Below are 24,142 nucleotides of genomic sequence, written 5' to 3'. Positions count from 1 at the left end.
TGCAAATCAAGACCACAATGAGATATTAACTCATGCTTTTCGGATAGCTGTAATTAAAAAATCAAAAGATAAGAAGTGGGGCAATGATGTTGAGAAATTGAGAACCTATAAACTCTTGGTGGGAATGTGAAATAGGGCTGCCACTATGGAAAGCAGTGTGATGGTTCCTCAAAAAAAATTAACAATAGAACAATCTAAATGTCTATCAGTAGATGAATGAATAAGGAAAATGTATATGCATTCAGTGGAATGTAGTATTATTTAGCCTTAAAAAGAAAGAAATCCTGCCATATGCTACAACATAAATAATCCTGAAGGATGTTATGCTAAGTAAAATACATCAGTCACAGAAGGGCAATTACTTCGTGTTTCTATTTATATCAGATATCAAAGATAATCAAACCCGTAAAAACAAAGAGGGCTGGGCATGGTGGCTCAGGCCTGTAATCCCAGCACTTTAGGAGGCCGAGGCAGGCAGATCAAGATGTCAGGAGATCGAGACCATCCTGGCCAACATGGTGAAACCTCGTCTGTACTAAAAATACAAAAAATGAGCTGGGTATGGTGGCGTGTGCCTGTAGTCCCAGCTACTCGGGAGGCTGAGGCAGGAGAATTGTTGCTTGAACCTAGCAGGCGGAGGTTGCAGTGAGCCAAGATTATACCACTGCACTCCAGCCTGGCAACAGAGCAAGACTCTGTCTCAAAAAAACAAAAAAAATATAAAGAGTAGAATGGTGGTTTCCAGGGTCTGGTGGAAGGAAAAAATGTATGGTCACTGGTATACTTTCTCAGGTTCCTGGCTCAATTATATTTCAATCTATACTGCTTTGGATCAGCTCTTTCTTCTATCTTGGGTTGGTACATTAAAATGTTTCTTAGATTTTGCTAATATTGAACTTGGCTATCTTTAATGTTTTCTCTGCTATATTTGGGTTATTTCAGAGTGGAGAAGGTAGAAATGTCCATTACTCTCCCATTTTCAAACATCAAGTCCCTTTAAAAAATGTATTTAATGACATAAACCTAATTAGACATTCTGGTTCTTTTAAAAATATGAGGAAACATTTTAAGAAGTATACAGTTTGGTGGTGTAATTATATTCAGAGTTGTGCAGCTAACAACACTAATTCCAGAATATTTTAATCACTCTAAAAAGAAACTCCATACTCATCAGGAGACACTCATTATTCTTCACCTTAACTCCTGGCAACCACTAATCCATTTTGTGGCTCTGTGGATTTGCCTGTTGGAATATTTCATTATCAATAGAATCAGACAATTCATACAATTTGTGGCCTTATGTGTCGGGCTATTTTCATTTAGCATGATGTTTTTGAAGTTCCTCCATGTTGTAGCATAATTAATACAATTAATATTTTTATTGTGTTAAGAACACTTAACATGAGATCTACCATCTTAACAAATATTAAAGTGCACAGTACAATATTATTAACTGTAGGCACCATGCTGTAAGCAGCGGTTTAGAATTTACTTTGCCTAACTGAAACATTATACCCATTGAACAGCAACTTCCATTCATCTGGTGCACAGCTGCAGCTTACAAATGTTGCAGAATTAATGTCCCCAGCATCTAACTTCCAAGGATGGTGGGAGGGAGTAAGAAGGTAATTGCCTCAGTCACCCCATCTTTCAGAGGGACAATTCTGAGGTATGCTCTACACAATTCCTTTGAAGATTCCCAGTGAGACTTAGTCTCAGTCGCCCACACCAACAACCAGCTCAATAATGTACCCTCCATTCACTTTTCTTCTCTTACTCTCCCTGCTCCCATACTCAAAAGACCAATGATCACCTCTCAAACTTCCTGCACCCATTCTTGCACTCATTCTTAGAATGAAAAGAAAAGGACAAATACTCTGCATTGTAAGTATCCCTAGAGCAGCCAATGTCTTCATTGACATAGGGAAAAATGAAACTTAAAAAGAAAAAAAAATACACTCATACACATCAACACACATGCACATACATGCACACACGTGCAAAATTCTGAATATTAAGGAAAATTCCTAACATCCCCAAACTCTTCCCATGCACTTTCCCTAGATAGATAGATGGAAATTATTTGGCCCAGAAAAGCCTTTTTTCAATCAAAAATGTGCTCAAAACAGAGCAGGCACAAAAAAATAAAAAATACCCTATGAGGGCTGGGAGGGGTGGCTCACGCCTGTAATCCCAGCACTTTAGGAGGCTGGGACGGGTGAATCACCTGAGGTCAGGAGTTCGATATCAGCCTGACCAACATGGTGAAACCCCGTCTCTACTAAAAATACAAAAAATTAGCTGGGTGTGATGATGCATGCCTGTAATCTCGGCTACTCGGGAGGCTGAGGCAGGAGAATCACTTGAACCCGGGAGGCAGAGGTCGGGGTGAGCCAAGATGGTGCCACTGCACTCCAGCGTGGACTACAGAGCAAGACTCCATCCAAAAAAAAAAAGTACACTGTGAGAAACAAAGGCGAATAGAACAGAAAAAAATCAGAAAAATAATACCCACTGCTAAAGTTTGCCACAGGAAAGATTAAAAATTTCACCAATTTCCACGTTCTATAATGGAAGCCAAGGTTATTTGGACCAACCCTCCTGTATTAGTTCATTTTCACACTGCTCATAAAGATATACCTGAAACCGGGAAGAAAAGGAGGTTTAATTGGACTTACAGTTCCACATTGCTGGGGAGGCCTCAGAATCACGGCATAGGACGAAGCGCACTTCTTACATGGCGGTGCCAAGGAGGAATGAGGAAGAAGCAAAAGCGGAAACCCCTGATAACCCCATCAGATCTCGTGAGACTTATTCATTACCACAAGAGTAGCACGAGAAAGACCCGCCCCCGTGATTCAATTACCTCCCTCTGGGTCCCTCCGGCAACGTGTGGGAATTCTGGGAGATACAATTGAAGTTGAGATTTGAATGGAGACGCCGCCAAACCACATCACCTCCCAAACAATTAAAAATTCTGAATAGAAGAAACATTAATTGTATCCAAAACTGATGGGCCAGGAAGGAACTATCAGCCTCATATCTCAAGAGAGACAGTAGTCAAGGCCCAGGACCTACTTATGAAAAGAGGTTAATAGCCGACTCTCTCCAAAAGGATCTGGGATTCCATACGACTGTATCTTCACGGTAAGGGTGAAACAGAAGTAAACCCGTCCCTATTTCCAAACTCAAGGAATTTTGGCGAAAGTTGTCTTGGAGCTGAGCAGAACAAGGAGGAAAACAGAAAAAAATTTGTGCCCCTGAGAAGTCATGACCACAGGCTGGCTATCACACAGATTGTCAAGCTAGTTCCATATTGCTTGGGTATTACAGAAAATCTGAAAACATAAATTTGTGTGTGTTGTCCCAGAGTAGCAGGATCTGTCAGAAACAAATTTCATCCTAACCCTCAAAGAATCCACATAAATCTTTTTACATTTGGGATTTTACCATTTGTTTTATGAATGAGAATGGACTTTAGTTTTAATATATTTTTATATACTCAATTTATATGGTGTTGGTATCAAAGTTCTGCTTGCCTCATAGAATAAGTTTAGGATTTTCCCTATTTTATTTTATAGAATCCTTCATATATATTGAAATGCTGTCTGGGGAAAAAAAATCTGGGCCTAGTGTTTTATCTGTAGGAACAATCCTTTATTTCCTTTAACATTTATGAGACTATTCAGATTACATGCTTCTTACTTCAATTTTACTAAGTTATATACTTATAAAAAATCTGTCTATTTGATCTAGGTTTTCAAATTTGTAGCATAAAGTGTTAATCATATTTTCTTATTAGCTTCTTAATCTATACTGTATCTATAGTTATGTATCTTTTTAATTCTTAGTTTTATTTGTGCTTTCTCTCTTTTTTTCTAAACTTGCCTGAGGTTTGCACCTTTTATTATGTTTCTCCAACAACCAAATTTGAGCTTTGCATGTTTTACTAATTTTCTCTACATCATTATCCCCTCACTTTAGTTTTTCAGAATTGATTCTGTTGTTTCTTTTCTAATTTTTTATTTAAATACGTAGTACATTAATTTTCAAGTTGTTGTAGAAACATTTAAGTCTATAAACTCCTATTGTCATATCACTTTTCCTGCTACTCACAAATTTACTCTGTAATATTTTCAATATCTTTAAGTTCTAAGTATTTTTAAATTTCTATTATGGTAATCCATGAATTGCCGAGAAATATTTATGTTATTAAATTTGTTGTTGAATTTCAACTTAATTTTATTTTAATTTGTTCTAACTCAATTGAAAATTCTTCACTAATTTTTTCAACCTCATATCAAGACTTTTATTCATATCAATTGTTGTGTAAATGCTCTCACCTTGAAGAACACTCTCTTGTAAGCTGCTTCCCTGCAACACTCTTGACTGGTTGCCCTCTAAGCCTGATTCAATTTTCTCATCCTAGGATTTTCCATCACTACACTTTTAACAATTTATCTGTCTCTTGTGTTGTGTCTCCTATTTTCCGCATTCCACATCTTTATCTTTCTTGGTTTACTTCTTCCTTTTGGTAGGAAAAAATCTCTAGTAGCTTCCTGAGAAAAGGTTCACAGGGAGACAGAATTTTAGAAATGTCATATGTCTGAAAAATGTATGTTTTCTACTTGCACATTTGATTTTAGTCTATGTGGAAATAGAAACGTATGCCAGAAATCATTTTTCTTTAGAATTTTCAAAGCATAAACCCATTGCCTTCTGGTTTATAGTGATGGTGTTGAATTTTTTTGTTGATTTCTTTTTGTTTGTTTTTTGAGATGGTGTTTTGCTCTTGTTGCCCAGGCTGGAGTGCAGTGGTGCGATCTTGGCTCACCACAACCTCCGCCTCCCGGGTTCAAGTGATTCTCCTGCCTCAGCCTCCCGAATAGCTGGGATTACAGGCAGGTACCACCACGCCCTGCTAATTTTGTGTTTTCAGTAGAGACAGGGTTTCTCCATGTTGGTCAGGCTGGTCTCTAACTGACCTCAGGTGATCCGTCCACCTCGGCCTCCCAAAGTGCTGGGATTACAGGCATGAGCCACCGTGCCCGGCTGGTGTTGAAAATTTTTAAGCCATCTGATTCCTCATCCTTTGTACCTGACCTATTTTTACCCCTGTGGAAACTTACACAATTTTCTCTTTGTTCTCAGTGTTCTGAAATTTTACATTGATATATCTTGACATGAGTCTATTTTCATCTATTTTGCTATATGCTAGCCTTTTAATCTATAAATACACATCCTTAAATTCTGAGACTTTTTATTGAATTATTTTGCCAACAATTTATTCCCCTTTGTTTAACATATTTATTTTCTTTCTATAACTCATATAATTAAAATATTGGAAGAAATTATCTTGGAGAAGAAGCTAGCACCACATTGATTCTATTTGTGTCAAGCTATGACAGCTCAAGATTTTCATATTTTATTAAGGAGAAATGTTGTATTTCTTGGTATTCACATTGTTACCTAAAGAAGGGCAATGACTGGTCAAAAATTGAAATGTATGAGTAATAGTTAGAAGATGCAAGCCCTGTATCCTCCAGAACTTTAGCATATGAAAACCTTTAAATTCCAGTCAAGTTGATTTAAGCTTCAACATTCTCCCAGCTAAAATAAATCTGTTCGTGCTACGTTCTGGGATCAAAGGTGAATAGACATTGTTTCTGCCTTCGGTGATATCTCAATCCAAAGGGAGACAAGTAAAAATGATATAAAAAGAGAGATATCTAGGCTGGGCGTGGTGGCACATGCCTGTAATCCCATCTACTGGGGAGGCTGAGGCAGGAGAATAGCTTGAACCCAGGAGGCGGAGGTTGCAGTGAGTCACGATCACGCCACTGCACTCCAGCCTGGGTGACAGAGCGAGACTCCATCTCAAAAAAAAAAAAAAAAAAAAAAAAAAAAAAGAAGAAAAAAGACATGTAAAGTGCTATAAAAACTGAGAAGAGGGACAGAATATCTGTGACAGATAACTTGGTTGGGGCAGTTGGAAACAAGGCGGTCTCAGTGTATGCTTTCAATGTGTCACATTTGATTATAGGCAGAAACAAATGCATCTTAACATTTATGGGGTCACAGACCCTTTTAAGGATGTGATGAAATTTATGATTCTTTCAATAAAAAATTATATAACAGCATACACATACATTTTGCTTACTAACTCAGAATGTGCATCATCAAGAACTCTGGGTATAGGAGAATGAGTAGGAATGTTTCAGGCAGACAAGAAGGAAAGGGGGATCCAAACAGGAAACAGCATGTGCAGGACCCTGGAGAAAAGCTTGTGCATTATTGGAATCAAGGTGACTATAACATGACTCAGGGTGACTGGAGCATAAGCTGGAAGAGTAACCAGTCATGGTATAAGATGGAAATAGGCTGGACCCGGTGGCTCACGCCTGTAATCCTACACTTTGGGAGGCCGAGGCAGGTAGATCACCTGAGGTCAAGAGTTTGAGATCAGCCTGGCCAAAATGGCAAAACCCCGTCTCTACTAAAAATACAAAAATTAGCCGGGCGTGGTAGCGCACACCTGTAATCCCAGCTACTCAGGAGGCTGAGGCAGGAGAATCACTTGAACCTGGGGGTGGAGGTTGCAGTGAGCTGAGATTGCACCACTGCCCTCCAGCCTGGACGAAAGAGTGAAACTCCATCTCAAAAAAAAAAAAAAAAAAAAAGGCCAGGCGTGGTGGCTCACGCGTATATTCCCAGCACCTTGGGAGGCTGAGACAGGCAGATTATCTGAGGTCAGGAGTTCGAGACCAGCCTGATCAACATGGAGAAACCCTGTCTCCACTAAAAATACAAAATTAGTTGGGCGTGGTGGCGCATGCCTGTAATCCCAGCTACTCAGGAGGCTGAGGCAGGAGAATCGCTTGAACCTGGGAGGCGGAGGTTGCACAAAGCCGAGATCGCACCATTGCACTCCAGCCTAGGCAACAGAAGCGAAACTCCATCTCAGGGGGAAAAAAAAAAGGTAGAAAATATAAGATAAGAAGATAGCCAGGGATAAAGCATGAAGTATCTCAGATGTCAGTCATGCACTTTGTTTACTCAGAGACAAGACCGTGATTGATTACAATTATGCACATCATGTCAACCCTCTTCTAACTGTTAACAAACATAACTGGAACAGCTAGTACGCAGTGGAATACTAATTAACATTCTGACTGTAGGGTTGCACTGGCATTCACTGTAGGTGTTGAATGTGGAGTGCTCAAACCTCAAGCTTACAGCTTCATGAAAGAAAAATCAATGTTAGAATGAAACAAAAAACCCCTCAACAACTACATCAATTATTTTATTCCTTAATAACTTACAGCAGAATGGCAATCTTCAATGAATAGAAATGCTTCTCAACCATAGAAACAACTTAGATTTACCTAGGAAATTTACAAAAAGCATACCATATTAGAGATCTATCCCAGACCAATTAAATCAGAATTTATCGGGATCAATCGATCCTGGACATCTGAATTTCGGAAAGCTTGACAGATAACTTTAATGTGCATTCAAAATTGAGAACTTCTGTGTTAACAAAAACCATGAAAGTAAGTTCCTATCTACTCATCTGCCTTAATTATACTACACTGTTCTCATGCAGCATGATACAAGTCAAAATTAATTTTTTTTTTTTTGAGATGGAGTCTAGCTCTGTTGCCCAGGCTGGAGTGCAGTGGTGCCATCTCAGCTCACTACAACCTCCGCCTCCCGGGTTCAAGCGATTCTCCTGCCTTAGCCTCCTAAGTAGCTGGGATTATAGGCGCCCACCACCACACCCAGCTAATTTTTGTATTTTTAGTAGAGATGGGGTTTCACTGTGTTGGCCAGGCTGCTCTCGAACTCCTGACCTCGTGATCTGCCCACCTTGGTCTCCCAAAGTGCTGGGATTACGGGTGTGAGCCACCGTGCCTGGCCAAAATTTATATTTTTAAATATTTAAAAATATATGTGGTAAGGCACAGTGGCTCATGCCTATAATCCCATCACTTTGGGAGGCCGAGGTGGGTGGATCACTTGAACTGAGGAGTTTAAGACCAGCTTGAAAATATGGCGAAACCCTGTCTCTACAAAAAAATACAAAAAATTAGCCAGGCCTAGTGGTGCGTGCCTGTGGTCCCAGCTACTCAGGAAGGTAAGGCGAGAGAGGACTGCTTGGGAGGGTCGCTTGAGCTCAGGAGGCTGAGGCTGCAGTGCACAGAGATGGAGCCGCTGTACTCCAATCCAGTCTGGGCAACAAAGTGAGGTTCTGTCTCATATATATATATGTTTGGCCACTTTAATTCCTCTGCAATGGAAGTCCGAGCAGCATGCTTGAGGGTCAGTATCAGGACCTGCAGGCAGCCAGCCTGTGCTAGAAATGTTCAGAGTGGGTTTTTTCACATACAGTTTCATCTTCTGAGTGTACTGCCTGAGGCTATTGTTCTCGTCATATCTTGCAGATCTTTCTGGGGAAAAGGCCGCATGCATCAACAGGTTTTTTGCTAAGGGTCTTGTAATTAATTGGATGACCCTTCAGTCAAAGAATTTCTAGGGACAAGATTTTTCCTCTTTTGGCTCAGGAAACTGCAGGCATCAGTTGCACAACAATATTTAACATTACCACAGCGAATGTCATACCCATTGCCTTAAACAAAATGTACAGAATTTAATATTTTTAGTTACACCCAAACACTATATAGGGTTTGCAATTAATCATTTTTGTATTCTATATTCTGTTTGATACTGAACGTGGAACTTCAAGAAGAGAGTCACACAATGATTTATTCAGTAAATATGTATAGAGCTTGTGTGTATCAAAAACTGTGCTAAGTGCTGACATTAGAAAACATACCATGTACCTGGCTTCAACATGTTGTCATTCTATTAAATGGTGTAAATGACACAACATTGAATCATAAAAGTTTCAAAAGAGAAGTTCACACAAAAAAAGAGCTAGGCAAATACAAGGGACATTATGATCACTTAGAGCTGGTATCAGTTAAAGCCAGGTCTTCAAGGCCCATAAATGCCAGCATAGAAAACCTAGAACAAACTGTCTACACCAAGGGGAGTTTGTTTTATTTTGTTTTGTTTTTCATAGGAAAATAAGATCAGAGTTTCAAGAAGGTGATAAGACTAACTGCAACATATAGGATGGATTGAAGATCAACAAGAGAAGACAGAAGGTGAGTTATGAGTTTTATTAAATGGTGAAACTCATAGATGATGGTGGCCTGGGCAAAGAAAGTGGAAGCAAGGACTGGAAGAAAGAGAGATGCGAGAATCATTGCAAAGATAAAGAATAAAAGTCTTGGCATGAGTTTTCAAGTTGAAGCTGGTTAAAAATATTGTGGGATTCTTGGCATTCTTCTGTCCATCAAATTATTCAGTAAGTCTTTATTTAAAAACTACTAAGCAACAAGCACTGTGCTGGGTTCTGGAGGTACAGCAATGAATATGGGATTAATGGTCCCTGACTTCATAAAGCTTTATGCACAGGGAGAGACAGATAATAAATAAAAGACACAAGCAGTTGTAAATGCTGTGAAGGAAATTTGGGGATGCTGAAAGAGAGTAACAGACAGCAGTGATGGGTGGTGTAATGGACAGAACTACTGTATTTTGGGTACTAATTGAAGCTTTCTCCAAGGAAGTCTTATTTGATATATCCGAAAGAGCAAGCATTGAAAAAGAGGGAAAAAAAAAAAAAAACAGCTGGCAAGGCTCTAAATAGGACAATTTTGGCATAGTTCTGTGTTTGAAGAACAGAGAGTTGCTAATGTGCAGAATAATGCTGAGAATTTGAGTAAGAGGAAAACGGTAAAGTAACCAGCAGTTTGCTGTCCTTGATAAAAGCAGTTCCAGTGGAATGAGATCAAAACCAAATTAAACTGAACTGAAAAGTGAGTGGGAAGAAATGAGGGAAGTGGGTCCAGTGTATTTAGTGGAGAAAAGAAATGAGGGGGTAGGTGGCAGGGGGATACACAACAGGGAAAATTCTAGTTTGTAAAAGTGATATAAGAATTTAGATCACAATTGTATATGTATATTGAGCTGGTAGAGAGCGAGAGATTAACGTACATGAGAAAATAAAATTGAGAGCAATGGACTGTGGTTTCTAGCACCTACAGTTCACTCTCACCTTGCCTTTGAGTTGGATAAATGGCTGAAAGCTGATTCTTTTTCAAAGTTGGTTTCTATTTGGGAGAGAAGGGAGTAGGGAACAAAATGAAATTGTAAACTGCATGGAAAAATAAGGATATTCAGTACCAAAGAGGAAGAAAAGAGCTCAGGAACAAGATCCTGGTCCTCAAACCCAATGCTGCCTACTTTCTAGTCTAGTTTCACATCAGCCCTACTCCAGTTCCCAAAAGAACAATGATTGTTTCATTGAATCCAACCAAGAGCACTTTATACATCCCACTATATACATCTGTCATCTAAAAGAAGAAAGAGTATTTTAGGACTAAAAATAAAAAGAATGTAATATTAAGATTAAAATCAAATAACAAATCTAGCTTCATTGAAAACCCGTCTATACTGTTTTCTTTTTCTTTTTTTAATTCTGCTGTGGATTAGTGAAAATATTATCCCAGTCTTGTGTCTGTCTGGAAATCAATATTGCCTTGACTGATTGCCTTATGAAATCTCTTCCAATTCAATTTCCATGATTCAGTTAATAATTATAAAACATATCATATTTGAAGTAAAATAATTTCCTTTTTATCTTCCATTCAGTGATCTTATAAATAACTCTTCACCAAGTCACCTTTGCAGTTCTCTCAGCTATAGGCATCTAAAGCAACATTTTGACACCCTCATCAGTTTCAAAGGCCTATTCTCCCAACTTTTCAGAGAGCCCAGAGCATTTACAATAAACATATCTCTCAGCACAAAAGATAATAGCTGGTTCAACTGTTCTCTGTCAGCCTGAATGTTGATTAAGACCTCAGTAATCACACTCCACTCTGCACAAATCCAAAATCACAAATGCAGATTAATTTATGAGAACAGAAGGAAAGAATTGAAAGAAAAAAAAGGCTGTTTTGCTGAAAGAAAGGAAAACACAAAAGAAGTCCCACTGGCTAGCTCATTTGGATATTTTTATTTTTAAAGTGTTTAAGCATCCTAGTATTTTTTCAGCACTCTTAAAGAGACAATTAAATATTATATCAAATAGGTTATTTAAAAAGATTACTTAAGTTATAACAGGTGGACTCTAAATACCAGAATTATCACTGGCTTACTAAGACCTCTGATCTGCAAGCATGTGCCTGATGATGGCTTTCTAATTCCAACAGCATGGGCCTGGAGCAAAGTTTATTTTACTGCAAGGTCTACTTTATTGAATTTACTGCCTGTCCTAATTCTATATATTTCCGATTAGCTGACCTTCAAAGCTGATGTTAGTAGAAGGAAACTGTTTTCTGACATGCTAACATTTTAAAGCTAATAGTTTTTTAATAAGCAATTGAGTTTGCAGCATTCCGCTCCTGTTATGTTTTATTAGTTTTTGTGCTTTAATTTGGTATGTGTGTTTTGGCATAACTCCAATGGCAGGTGCAATTTTAAAAATGGAATCAATTAGATTCATTGTGATGTCTGATATAAGCATTCCAAGCTTAGCTTTTAAAACAAAATGCTAGGCTTGGCTCTTTCCAGAGTCCTGCAAAGAAAATGTATTGATTCCATAGGGCTTTCTCTACTGTAGCTTTTGGAAATTTTGTTTCCACTCTTCAAATGTCCAAATCCACAATCCCCCAAACAGCTTTTATTGAGAACCACAACCTCATCTCCTCTTTTTTCGAAGCGATTAAGTGCATCTAGCAGGAGAGCCCGAGTACAGTTTGTTTTCCTCTTTAAAATCTCTCTCTAGTGCTTTCTGCAGTACTGCCAATTAATAGGGGCTTCATAAATCTTTGTTAAATGACAGGTTGAGCGAATTTGTCGTCTCTTCTCTTTTCTTCGACTTGCAGTAAGAGAAATTTCTTTTTTCTAAGACTAAACCTTGTCAGTGATGTAGAATTTATCTGATTCTTTCCACTCGTGCCTTCTTCAAGACTTTGATTCATCTGATGTATTTCTTCTTAGTCTAACTGTCTTTGGTCTTCATTTCTTCATTAGCCACTTAGTGGCTTCCTGTTAACACAGACAAATGTCTCAGTTTTGTTAAATGTCCTAAAGGGAATGGTGACTGGGACAAGGCGTCTACATTGGAATACTAGGTTGGGTAGCAATATTCTGTTGCTTTATATCTGTGTGGCGGAAATAAAACCATACACTTGTGTCACGTGCTTTCCATATCTGAGTTTTATCTTAAAATAAAAAGGTAAAAATAAAAACAAACAAAAAAGAAACACATTGAAGACAAGAGGTTGATTAAGGCTGAAGTAAATTAAAATACAAAAGAGACCTGAAGAATCTCTTAGAAGAAAAACACAGTTAGGCCTCAGAAGCGACTTCAGCCTTGCTTGATTTGCAAATATAAGCAAAATTTAACTTGAGTTACTTCTTGTAAATGTTTATATCACAGAAAAACAGAATGTAAACTCAACCAATCAGAAGCAGTTAACATCACGAGGTCAGGAGATCGAGACCATCCTGGCTAACACAGCGAAACCCCGTCTCTACTAAAAATACAAAAAACTAGCCGGGCGCGGTGGCGGGCGCCTGTAGTCCCAGCTACTCGGGAGGCTGAGGCAGGAGAATGGCGTAAACCCGGGAGGCGGAGCTTGCAGTGAGCTGAGATCCGGCCACTGCACTCCAGCCTGGGTGACAGAGCAAGACTCCGTCTCAAAAAAAAAAAAAAAAGAAGCAGTTAACAAACATATAATTAGGACTTTCCAATGGGATAGATCAAATGAGGCAACTGTATAACAGTAACCAATCAAATACCATCTGCTTTACTTCTGTGTGTGTTTTATAAAATTCTCCCCATTGTTTTCCCTTGATGGAGTTCCTGAATGGCTTCTAGTTTGGAGCTGCACAATTCATGGAATATTTTTTGCTCAAACTCTTTAAAAATGGTATTGTGCCTCAGTTTACCTTTTAACATTAGAAATATTAGTCACTGACTTGACAAGGTGAACAATTTCTAAAGACTAGACAGCAACTCCTTTTGTAAGTCAAGCAATTTCCAATGCTTTGTTTTCAACAAAATTGAATGACTTGCGGTTGTCACGTATATAGCTTTCAGTATGTAATTCATGAAGAATTCAAATAATTGAGTGAAATTGCTGTAAAAAAAATCCTTCTTCCATTCCTGTATACATATTCATGGAAACAAAGTCTCTTTTTGACAAAGAAAAAAATCAAAATAGAATTGATAATGAACCCTCTCTTATTCTAGCAATTGGTATAGTTATCTATGTCTACAAGAATGAATGAGAGTAAATGAGAGGGGAACAGGAACAATATGTGCCATCTCATTAAGAAATGTATTTTCTTTTTTCTTTTTTTTTTTTCTTTGAGACGGAGTTTTGCTCTTGTTGCCCAGGCTGGAATGCAATGGCACGATCTTGGCTCACTGCAACCTCCACCTCCCTGGCTCAAGCAATTCTCCTGCCTCAGCCTCCTGAGTAGCTGGGATTACAGGCATGTTTCACCACGCCCAACTAATTTTGTATTTTTAGTAGAGACAGGGTTTCTCCATGTTGGTCAGGCTGGTCTCGAACTCCCCACCTCAGGTGATCCTCCCGCCTCGGTCTCCCAAAGTGTTGGGATTATAGGCATGAGCCACCACGCCTGGCCAAGAAATGTATTTTCAATAAATATTAACATTGTATGTTTAGCAATTATTTTCCAAAAAAACTTAATGTACTCTTTTCAATCAATTTTATGCTGCTATTAATTGAAACCTGCAAGTATGTTTATCAAAACAATATGGGTGGTTATTTTTCTGTATTATTGCGTTACATGTGGTTTTTTACTTTCTTTGTATTTTTCGTATTTTTAAATCTTACAATAGGCACATATCATTTTTCACTGAATAAAGCAATAACCTATTAAAGGTATTAAAAAATACTTTCCCTTGAAAACACCTCCGTTAAGCTATTTATTTTCCTTCTCTTTTGCTTATCTCCTTTTCATCATTATTCAGTCATCTCATTTTCTACAAGAATCCTGCCCCTACTACTCCACTGAAAATATACTCTTCAAGGTCAGCCTTATCATTACAAAGTCTTCAGTCTTTACTTCCCTTGACAGCTCTCCCCAACATTCGGTATAGTCAACTTGTTTGAGACTTGCAAAATGTGTCCCTTGGCTATTCATTCCCTTTTGTTTTTCCCTTTTTGCTCGCATGTTCGCTCTCTCTTTGACTGGCTTTATTATGTCATCTGCTAGTTGCGAAATGTAAACCCCAGCCTAAATATTTAGGACGCTACTAGCTATGTGTCTCCAGGCCATTATATCATGGTTGAATGACTTTCCAGCCTGCATTCGCCATTCAGACTGTTCTTTGACCTTGAGCCATAGTTCCATAACTGCCATTTTCACTAGGATATCTTGACACCACCTTAAACCCAACATGTCTAAAACCACATCTGTTGCTCCAAGTCAGTTTTCCCTCTAGACTATACTTGTTCTGCCACAGAACTAGGTCATAACTTCATTGCTTTTGCAATAGCCTTTGGCCAAAAACAAGAAAAAGTCACAAAGTGATCTTTAGCTACAGTAGAAAGATGAAAACAGAACACACAGAAAGTCTGAATACAAGAATATTTATTTTTAGAGCTGATTTCATAAAAGAAATCAGACCAATATATCATTATGTCAGTTTAAGCATAGCCATAAAAGTAAATTTGGCTTCAAATTTGGAGTCAGTCAGTCTCTGGAGAGAAATGTGTTCATTACCAATATTAGCAGCATTTTATCCTCCAAGTAATTTGCATTAAAAACCATGGGGAGGTACAATTCTCTGTTTTTTAAACCTCATATGCAGCCCTTTGCCTACTCTTGTCAAGTATTTTCAAATGTCTTTTGTTGTTCATTACATTTGCACGCCCACAAAATACCTAATTCATGTCATGTTCACCTTACATTAAGATGTTACAACACTCAAACTCTTTTAACTGACAGACTTCATCTCCATTGTCTTCCATGTTCTGTTCCTGTTTGTATAAATTCAACCTGCTTTAAAAATTATATTTGGTACTTGATGACTATAAGATAGAGACTGTAAACCTGAGTATTCAAGGCGTATAAAATCTGATCAGAAACCACCCTCCAATCTAATCCACAACTACATTCCTTCACAAACTATGTCTAATCAGCTTTTGATAAATGCTATGCATGAAGTGTGGGATATGATGAGGTTTCTCTTCAAATAACCCGATCAATCTTTTATTCTTTAATTCATAGTACCTCCTCCTTTCTTTTTTCCTTTTTCTCTTATTTCCTTTTTGCCTTTGTTAGATGCCCAGGCACACCACAGTACCAGATGTTATCAGTACCAGGTGTTATCAGTACCAGCTCACATTCCTTTCCTTATTTGGAAAAAGGACTACTTTCTAGCTCATTACAGCCACCCCTTCCCCTTTCCTCTCTGCTCTCTTTTACGTGCCCACCTTATCTTAAAAAAAAAAATCAAATGTTTAGCCCACCGGGATTAGTTCAGATTGCACGACCCGACCCCAGCCAATGGGGAAAGGTACAGGGGCAGGACTTGCGTTGTTCAGGTGTGCTCTCATGGCGACTGGCCAAGGAGGCACCTCTCTGCGCAGAATAAAATTGCTTTGCTAAGAATCCTTTTTTGAGTGTTCCTTTTCCTTAGGATTTTGACTGTTATTCCCAACAGTTTGAAATAAAAATGGTGGATACATAGTTTAAAAAAAAAAAAAAGCATATTGGAAGCAGAGGTGAAGTGGAATCTAGTGAATGTAGCAAATAAGTAGAGAGCCTAAAACAAATGTTTAGGGGTTGAATAAAGTAGGAGCCAGTAAAGGAGAGTGAGAAAGAGAAGTCAGTGAGGCAGAAAGAAAACAAAGTTAAATGTGAAGTTATAAAAGACAGGAGAAGAAGATGTTCAAACAAAGAGAGAATTATCAACTGTTTAAGAGTGGTAGGTGACCGTTATGACCGTTAAATTGGTAGTGGACAGATGGAAATCTGCGGAGGTTTAAGGAACGATAGGAATTTTGAGAAAAAGAAACAGTGACTATCAACTATTCTTTTTTTTTTTTTCTTTTTTTAGATGGAGTCTCACTCTGTAGCCCAGGCTGGAGTGCAATGGCACAATCTCGGCTTACTGCAGCCTCTGCCTCCCAGGTTCAAGCAATTCTCCTGCCTTAGCCTCCCGAGTAGCTGGGACTACAGGTGTGTGCCACCACGCCTGGCTATTTGGTTTTTTATTATTATTTTTTGTACTTTTAGTAGAGACAGGGTTTCACCATGTTGGCCAGGATGGTCTTGATCTCCTGACCTCATGATCCACCCACCTCGGCCTCCCAAATGCTGCGATTACAGGCATGAACCAACCCCCCCAGCCAACAACTCTTATAACAGGTTTTGCAGTGAGGAGAGCAGATAAATTAGACTATAGATGGAGATTTAGGGTGAATAAAGTTATTATTATTTTATTTTGAAGATAGTAGTTATTTTAACATATTTGGATGTTAACAGACATGATCCAATAGAGGCGAAACTGATGTTGCAAGAGAAAGATGGTGTAACTGAAAGAGGTGAAAGAGAATGGGGCCCAGTGCAATTGTGGAGGGACTGCCCCTTCATAGGAACAGGGACACTTTTTTGGTTTGGTTAATATTTTGAAAAAAAATATTAACATGAGGCTTGGAGATGTCACAGTCAAAAGATGGAGCAGGCTTCTTTCCATTGCTTCCTCCCATTTTCTCAGTGAGGTATACAACTGGAAATAAGCGGATTGGGATAGGTGAATATATGAAGTTTAAGGAAAGCGAATGTATGAAAATGAGTTCTCAGACAGTGAAAAAGTGAACTTGCTATAGAAAAACAGTTGAAATTCCAGGAAGTATTGAGACCTAATTTGAGTTTTGAGAGCATTAAAGTTAAACCAGGGTGCCTGATGATTTGATTTTCTCCAGCTATGAAGAAATGGTAATTAATGTACAAGGCAAAAATGGGACTCAACTTCATGATTTCCGACTCTAACACCAATATTCTTTGTACTATACTATATTAATGGTATTTTCTTTTTAAATTCACTAGAAAAATCATAGCTCAGGTTATAATTGAGTAAGATATTTTCTTCAAATTAAAAAATATATATCCAAGTGGAGGATGAGCGACAATACCTGTGGAAATAAATTGAAGAAGCTTACAACAGGAAGCCATTTGTAGCTTGTATGCCAATCAGCATACATTTCCCCCTGTAAATATTGCAAAATGTCCATATGCTCATGTTGCAAAAGCCCTCTTGGAGCCTTGTAATCAGGCCAGTGGACCATATTGTTAGGCACAATCTAACCTCTTTCAGTCTTGGCCTCAAACAAAGGACAGCAGGCTGATAGAGCTAGAGCTAATTAGCACCCCATTCATCTTGCCTTATGCTTAGAATGCCTAAAGGAAACTTCCTTTTTCGGCCTGATGATACAACAGAATCAGTCTCTTTTGCTTTCTGATTTGAGTCATTTATCAATCATCATTCTGCAGACACACTGAGAAGCAAAGAATGTATACACATATACATGCTTATGTTTAAAATGTTTTATAGGGGATATATATGTTTTCTAGCAGGTGTGTATGTATGTGCTTGGCACCACAATATAATGAAAAGAAAAGCGGGAGGGGTTGAGGGCAGCAAAGTCTGGAAACTGAGTACAGCTATTCCTGGAGAGACAGAATGGTGTAAAGTTAAAAGCATGGACTCTGGAGTCAAACTTCTTGGCCTGAATCCTGGCTCTGACACTCACTAGCCACATGGCCCTGGCCAAGTTACTTACCTTTTCCGGACCTCAGTCACCAATTCGTAACATATAAATAATAGTAGTACTTAAAATAAAAGGTTGTTGAAAGAATTAAATGAGTTGATGTTTGGAACTCTAGTATTTACCAGCTGGTGATCCTGGGAACATCATTTAAACTCTAAAGGTTCAATTTCCTTATCAGTAAAACTTACCTCCAAAGCCTCCTCTGCTTTTGCAATTTTTTTCCTGTCACAAGATTTTACATTTTCTGGTATTTTGGCAACAGATTCACGGTTAAATAAATATTGTATTAGTTACAAAATTTCCTCAAAATTCTGTTACTTATACCAATGTCCTCATCAGCGGCCAGACACATTTATGACCATTAATATTTGATTCAAGAATGTCATATGTTGGTGGGGCACAGTGGCACACGCCTGTAATTCTAGCACATTGGGAGGCCGAGGCAGGCAGATCACAAGGTCAGGAGCTCAAGACCAGCCTGACCAACATGGTGAAACCCCATCTCTACTAAAGATACAAAAGAAAAAAAAATGAGCTGGGTGTGGTGGTGCATGCCTGTAATTCCAGCTACTCAAGAGGCTGAGGCAGGAGAATGGCTTGAACCCGGGAGGCGGAGGTTGCAGTGATCCAAGATCGCGCCATTGCATTCCAGCCAGGGCGACAGGGTGAGACTCCATCTCAAAAAAAAAAAAAAAAAAGTCATATGTTAACCTGAAAAGCAGATGAGTCTTTCTAAGAATATATCTACATTAATATCCAATTTGGTTTGCATTTCTTGAGGCCTTAACAATGGAATCCAAAAAGGTGTACAACTAGTGAAGCTCAATCTATGTAGTGGACTGCATAGAAGATGCCTCATCTACAAAGCTTAGAGGAATTATAGAATTGTCACTATCGACAGGCAGTACTTTGTCTCCCTGTCATGTGTCTCCCTCTAGTTACTTCATAATAAGGGTAGTCCTGTGTCTTGTTCACTCTGCATTCTCATGCCCAGAACAGAGTCTCTGACACTAAATAGGTCTAAAAATTGTGTGAAACGTGAATGAGGAAATGAATGAAGAAAAGGCTCACCTGATCATTTGTCTCATCTTTCATCTACCTTGCAGCCAATTCTCATTATCCAAAACCTTTTAAGTAATGCTATAACAAACATTTATTCTGATAAGATAGAAGAAGAGTAATGGATATGCTTGAGTAATCAATTCCTGAGCAATATTCAGAAGGCTCACAAGAAATACCTGATTATTTACAATGCCTCAAGTACCATCTTTGCCTATGGCATAAAATGTTGCTTCTTATAACACTTTTGGTGCCCCCCCATCACTCACTTCATACACAATACACAGGGGCGTGTGCACACACACACACGCACACACACACAATTAATTTCTTCAATAAAGACTTCACTTCAGTAGTGATAAAAACACATTGCTAAAATGGTAAGGAAGAAAGCAAAACAAGAAAATGCTGTTTCATACTTAAGACTCTGGGCTTTTGTGTTCCGTATGGTAACTGAGCTTGCAACATAGCAAATACAGATTCCAAAAGATCTTTTTATCCCTCTATTTTGTGATTTGTGCAGCCAAGCATGCTAGAAAGAATAAGTAACCAGAACAAAGAGCTGACAGGCAAACAGATAGCAATCTGCCATCAGTGAAGAGAATACTTTCCTCAGGCTCCAAGATTATTATTATTTTTTTCTTATTTAAACCTATACTGCTGGGCAGAACAAACATAAGTACACAGAACCCAATCACAACAGGTGAAATCATGATGAAATAAGACCCTGAATCTTGGTTAGAAAGAAGATGGTCAACATACTATAAACAAGGGTGGGAGGTAACTCCACAAGAATAATTTGGATATGAAAAGTCTGGAAATTATTTTTTAATATACTTTTGTGGCTTAACTTGGCTTTACTATAATCTCATAAATACCCAGGAGTCATTAACTTTGCAAATTGTTTGGAGGATTCTGAGGAGTTAATCCCAGAAGATAGTATAATGTACAAAAAAATCATTTACTAGAATTTTTTTTTTATTACAAAGAAGCAAAAAGAAATAAAATAGAAAAGAGGTTCCATGAAGTATAGAGGATGCTAGACTAGGAGTCAAAAAACCTGGCGTTCAGTCTCGGTCTAAAGTAAATGAATTCTCCTTCTCTGTGCTTTCTGTTTCCCATGAATAAATAAGGGGTGATGAAAGGAGATGTGCATTCAATCAGTTCCCTCCAAGCTCTACCATTATTATTTTGAAAATCTTTCCTATTTACAGAACATGTCTTAGTTTACAAAAAGCTCCATCACCAAATCCTTAAAACAATACTGTTGAGATAAGAGTTATTATCCCTATTTACAAATAAGGAAGCAAAAACTCAGCGTGATTAACACATTTTCCCAAAATTCTCCTTCTAGAATGTTGTCAATCCAGTTCTCATATCAAATTCAATGTTCTTTCAGGGATCCTATACAGATTCCCTGATACGATTTATCCTAATATACATAGTACCTCTCAAAACTTAAACTAGTGTGTGACCCACACAGAATGGGGCTTTAAAACAGTAATGGATTTCATCAGACTGGAAATGACTAATTCTCATAAAATATAAGGGTCGGGAAGATGTTGATCAAAGGATACAAAATTTCAGTTAGATAGGAAGGATTGGTTTAAGAGATCTGTTTTACAGATAGCATGGTGACTGTGGTTAATAAAAACATTATATTCTTGCACATTGCTAAGAAAATAGATTTTAAATGTTCTTACCACAAAAAAGATAAATAAGTGAAGTAATGTATATGTTAATTAGCTAGATTTAGCCATCCTGCAATATACGTGTGTTTCAAAACAATATGATGTACACAATAAATATATATAATTTTTACTCATCAATTAAAATAAATAAATGTTTAAAAATGAAATAAAAATAAAAAGCAGTTGGACTTTATACCACAATGTTTTTATATGATTATTTGAAAGCCCTCTAGCTAAAGACTATCAGGAACACACTATAGTTGAACAAATTGGGTTTTTTACTCATTACAGTAAGAGAGAATGTACACCATAGAGAACTATTTTATCAATTATGGGGGCATTCAGTAGGAAGATAATAAAAGGACTTGTTTTAGTGTTTGGATTTGTATTAGGTGATTTGGGGGAAATTCTGAGGAAGAAGAATTTTTCTCTGGATTGAATACTCTCAGGAAGTAGGGGTAATGTGATAATTAGGTATCTGAATACATCTTATCTATTGTGAGGGCAGTCTAAAAGCAAGGGTAAAGTTATAATTGGTAAAAGAAAAAAAGCAGTAACTTATATGAGTCAGAATAGTGAGATAACCGGTCATTTTCATGACTTGCACAATGTTCATGTTCTGTCTGTGTTCAAACATGGTTGCAGAGCGGTCTTGTTTTTGCCTTCATCCATCATGGTCAGAGAGTGGCCTCATTTAATGCTGATGTTCCTGATACAGTAATACCAAGGCCTAGCTGTGAGTGCCAAGCCGGCTCCTAGCAACAACTGGGCATCACTTGTGAATGTCAGAAGCTGTTTTTCCTCTTTCTCAAAACCAGTTAAACATTTTAGTTCAGTGACTTGCCCTGCAGCTGGTGGATGAGAAGGAATTTTCAAAAGTGGAAAAAAAATAGAACAAGGTATGTTCTTTCTCAAAAGACATGTTTTCCAGCACTACTTTTATATGGCAAATTATTTCTTATATAAAGTTAAAATATAAAGAAGAGATTAGGAGAAAATGCTTGTGATATGTATAAAAAACAAATAATTATACAATTTTTTTCTATAAATAAAAAATCAAACAACCCAATAGAAAAATATCGCAACAATTTCCAGATTAATAACTACAAATAGATAACTAAAGATATTCAACTTTACTATTCATAAAGTAAATATAAAGTAAAACAAAGAAGCAATTTTCTTCCACTGGATTAACAAAAAAATGATGAGGGAATAGGAAATCCTAACACCATTAAAAGAGAACAAAGTACAAGTACTTGCAGAATATTTTGGCAATCTCTAGCAAACTCTAAAATGCTCATTACATTTTTAAGAATTTTTATTTTAGAAATGCTACACATGTGCACAAAAGCATATGATTCACAAATGTTCATTGTAACATTATTTGGTAAACAGAAAAATTGGTGAAAAACATTTGTACATCAATAGAGAAATACCTAAATTTAAAAATGATGTATCCATACTATGAAGTTATATGCAGGCAATTAAAATCTTTACATAGATATATATGGCAAATATTGAGGAAAAACAGAGATATAGGATTAGACAAATTAATCTACAAAAACTGCTTAATAGCTCATTTATGTCAAAATATTTATGTAGGCCAAATGCAGCAGCTCATGCCTGCAATCCCAACACTTTGGGAGGCTGAGGCAGGAGGATCACCTGAGGTCAGGAGTTCGAGCCACCACACCGGGGCAATAATGTATTATCTTCGGAAATGTCTACCTGAGATGGGGTAACTTGTAATGGAGTTATCTTCCTGGTAGAAACAACTGAAAACACTGGAGTGTATGTGTGTGTGTGTGTGTGTGTGTGTGTGTGTGTGTGTGTATAATGATATATTGTTATATATATTTGTTATATACGTGTTATAGATATATAACATGATATATATATATGAATGTTTTTTAAGTGTTAGAAATTAGGTAGTGCGAGAAAATAATTCCTTACAGAGGGAAAACAAAGTGAAGCCTTGTGATTGTCCCGGCTTACTGCCTGAAAGGAGATTTCAGGCTACATCATAGAAAAGGAGAACCCAGGCTGGCAGCGGTGTCTCACGCCTGTAATCCCATAGCACTTTGGGAGGCCGAGGTGGGGGGATCACGAGGTCAGGAGATCGAGACAATCCTAGCTAACACGGTGAAACCCCGTTCCCGCTAAAAATACAAAAATTAGCCAGGTGCGGTGGCACACGCCTGTAGTCCCAGCTACTAAGGAGGCTGAGGCAGGAGAATCGCTTGAACCTGGGAGACGAGGTTGCAGTGAGCTGAGATCGTGCCACTGTACTCCAGCCTGGGCGACAGAGCAAGACTGTGTCTCAAAATAAATAAATAAGTAAATAAATAAAATAAAAAGACAGGGAGAACCCAAATGGAATCCAGTGGCCTCCCTGAGTTGAGAAGACAGAGCTAGGAGTCCAGAAACGGAAATACCGCTACCATTTTCAGGGAAGAATACAAGAGAAAAGAAAGCTGCACAAAAAATAAGACAACAGAAGAGATGTGTTGAAGGTCCTTCTCAGCTCTAGTAGAGCATGAATCAGTGCATGAATGTAAGGAAACTAACTGAAGCTGGAGAAACAACTATCTAAAAACAGCAGAAAAAACAATTCTTAGAGCTCTAACATTTCCCATTCCCATAAGTCAGAGTGAAAAACCTTGTATTTCACATGACATTAGGTAGGTTCCTCAGAGGGTATCACTACAGTAGTGGAAAAAAAAAATAGTCCTAGATTAATAGCTAGTCTGGTTCTGTCTAATGAAGTTTAAAAATGAGCCTTGAAAGAATCAATGTTTTTTTTTCCAAGTAAATGTAAAGCATCTCAGATTTAAGTGTGAAAATAATATTAGGAGAAGAAAAGCACCATCGAAAAGGTAAAATCCACATTGTCTGACGTCACATAAAAAGTTTCCAATCACGCATGAAGGAAGGAAAGTAAGAGCAGAAAAGCCATTCAATAGAAAGAGACCAGAAAATGGCACCTATAGAATAAGTAGATAAGAACATTAAAACAGCTACAGATGGCTGGGTGCAGTGGCTCATGCCTGTAATCCCAGCACTTTGGGAGGCCGAGGCAGGCGGATCACGAGGTCAGGAGATCGAGACCATCCTGGCTAACACGGTGAAACGCTGTCTCTACTAAAAATACAAAAAATTTGCCGGGTGTGGTGGCAGGTGCCTGTAGTCCCAGCTTCGCAGGAGGCTGAGGCAGGAGAATTGCTTGAACCCAGAAGGTGGAGGTCGCAGTGAGCCGAGATTGTGCCACTGCACTCCAGCCTGGGCAACAAAGCGAGACTGCATCTCAAAAAAAAAAAAACAAAAAATAAACAAAAAATAAAAAACAAAAAAAAGCTACAGGTATTCTAACTATATTATATATGTTCAATAAATAAGAGGAAAGGTTGAACATGTTAATTAAACATATGAAGGATATAAAACATACCAAAATCACACTTCTATGGATATAAAGTACAGGTCTGAAATGAAAAATTAACTGGA

Source organism: Macaca thibetana, chromosome X (genome assembly GCF_024542745.1).
Source record: "Macaca thibetana thibetana isolate TM-01 chromosome X, ASM2454274v1, whole genome shotgun sequence".
Taxonomy (NCBI): Eukaryota; Metazoa; Chordata; class Mammalia; order Primates; family Cercopithecidae; genus Macaca; species Macaca thibetana.
Note: the sequence above shows the minus strand (reverse complement) of the source record.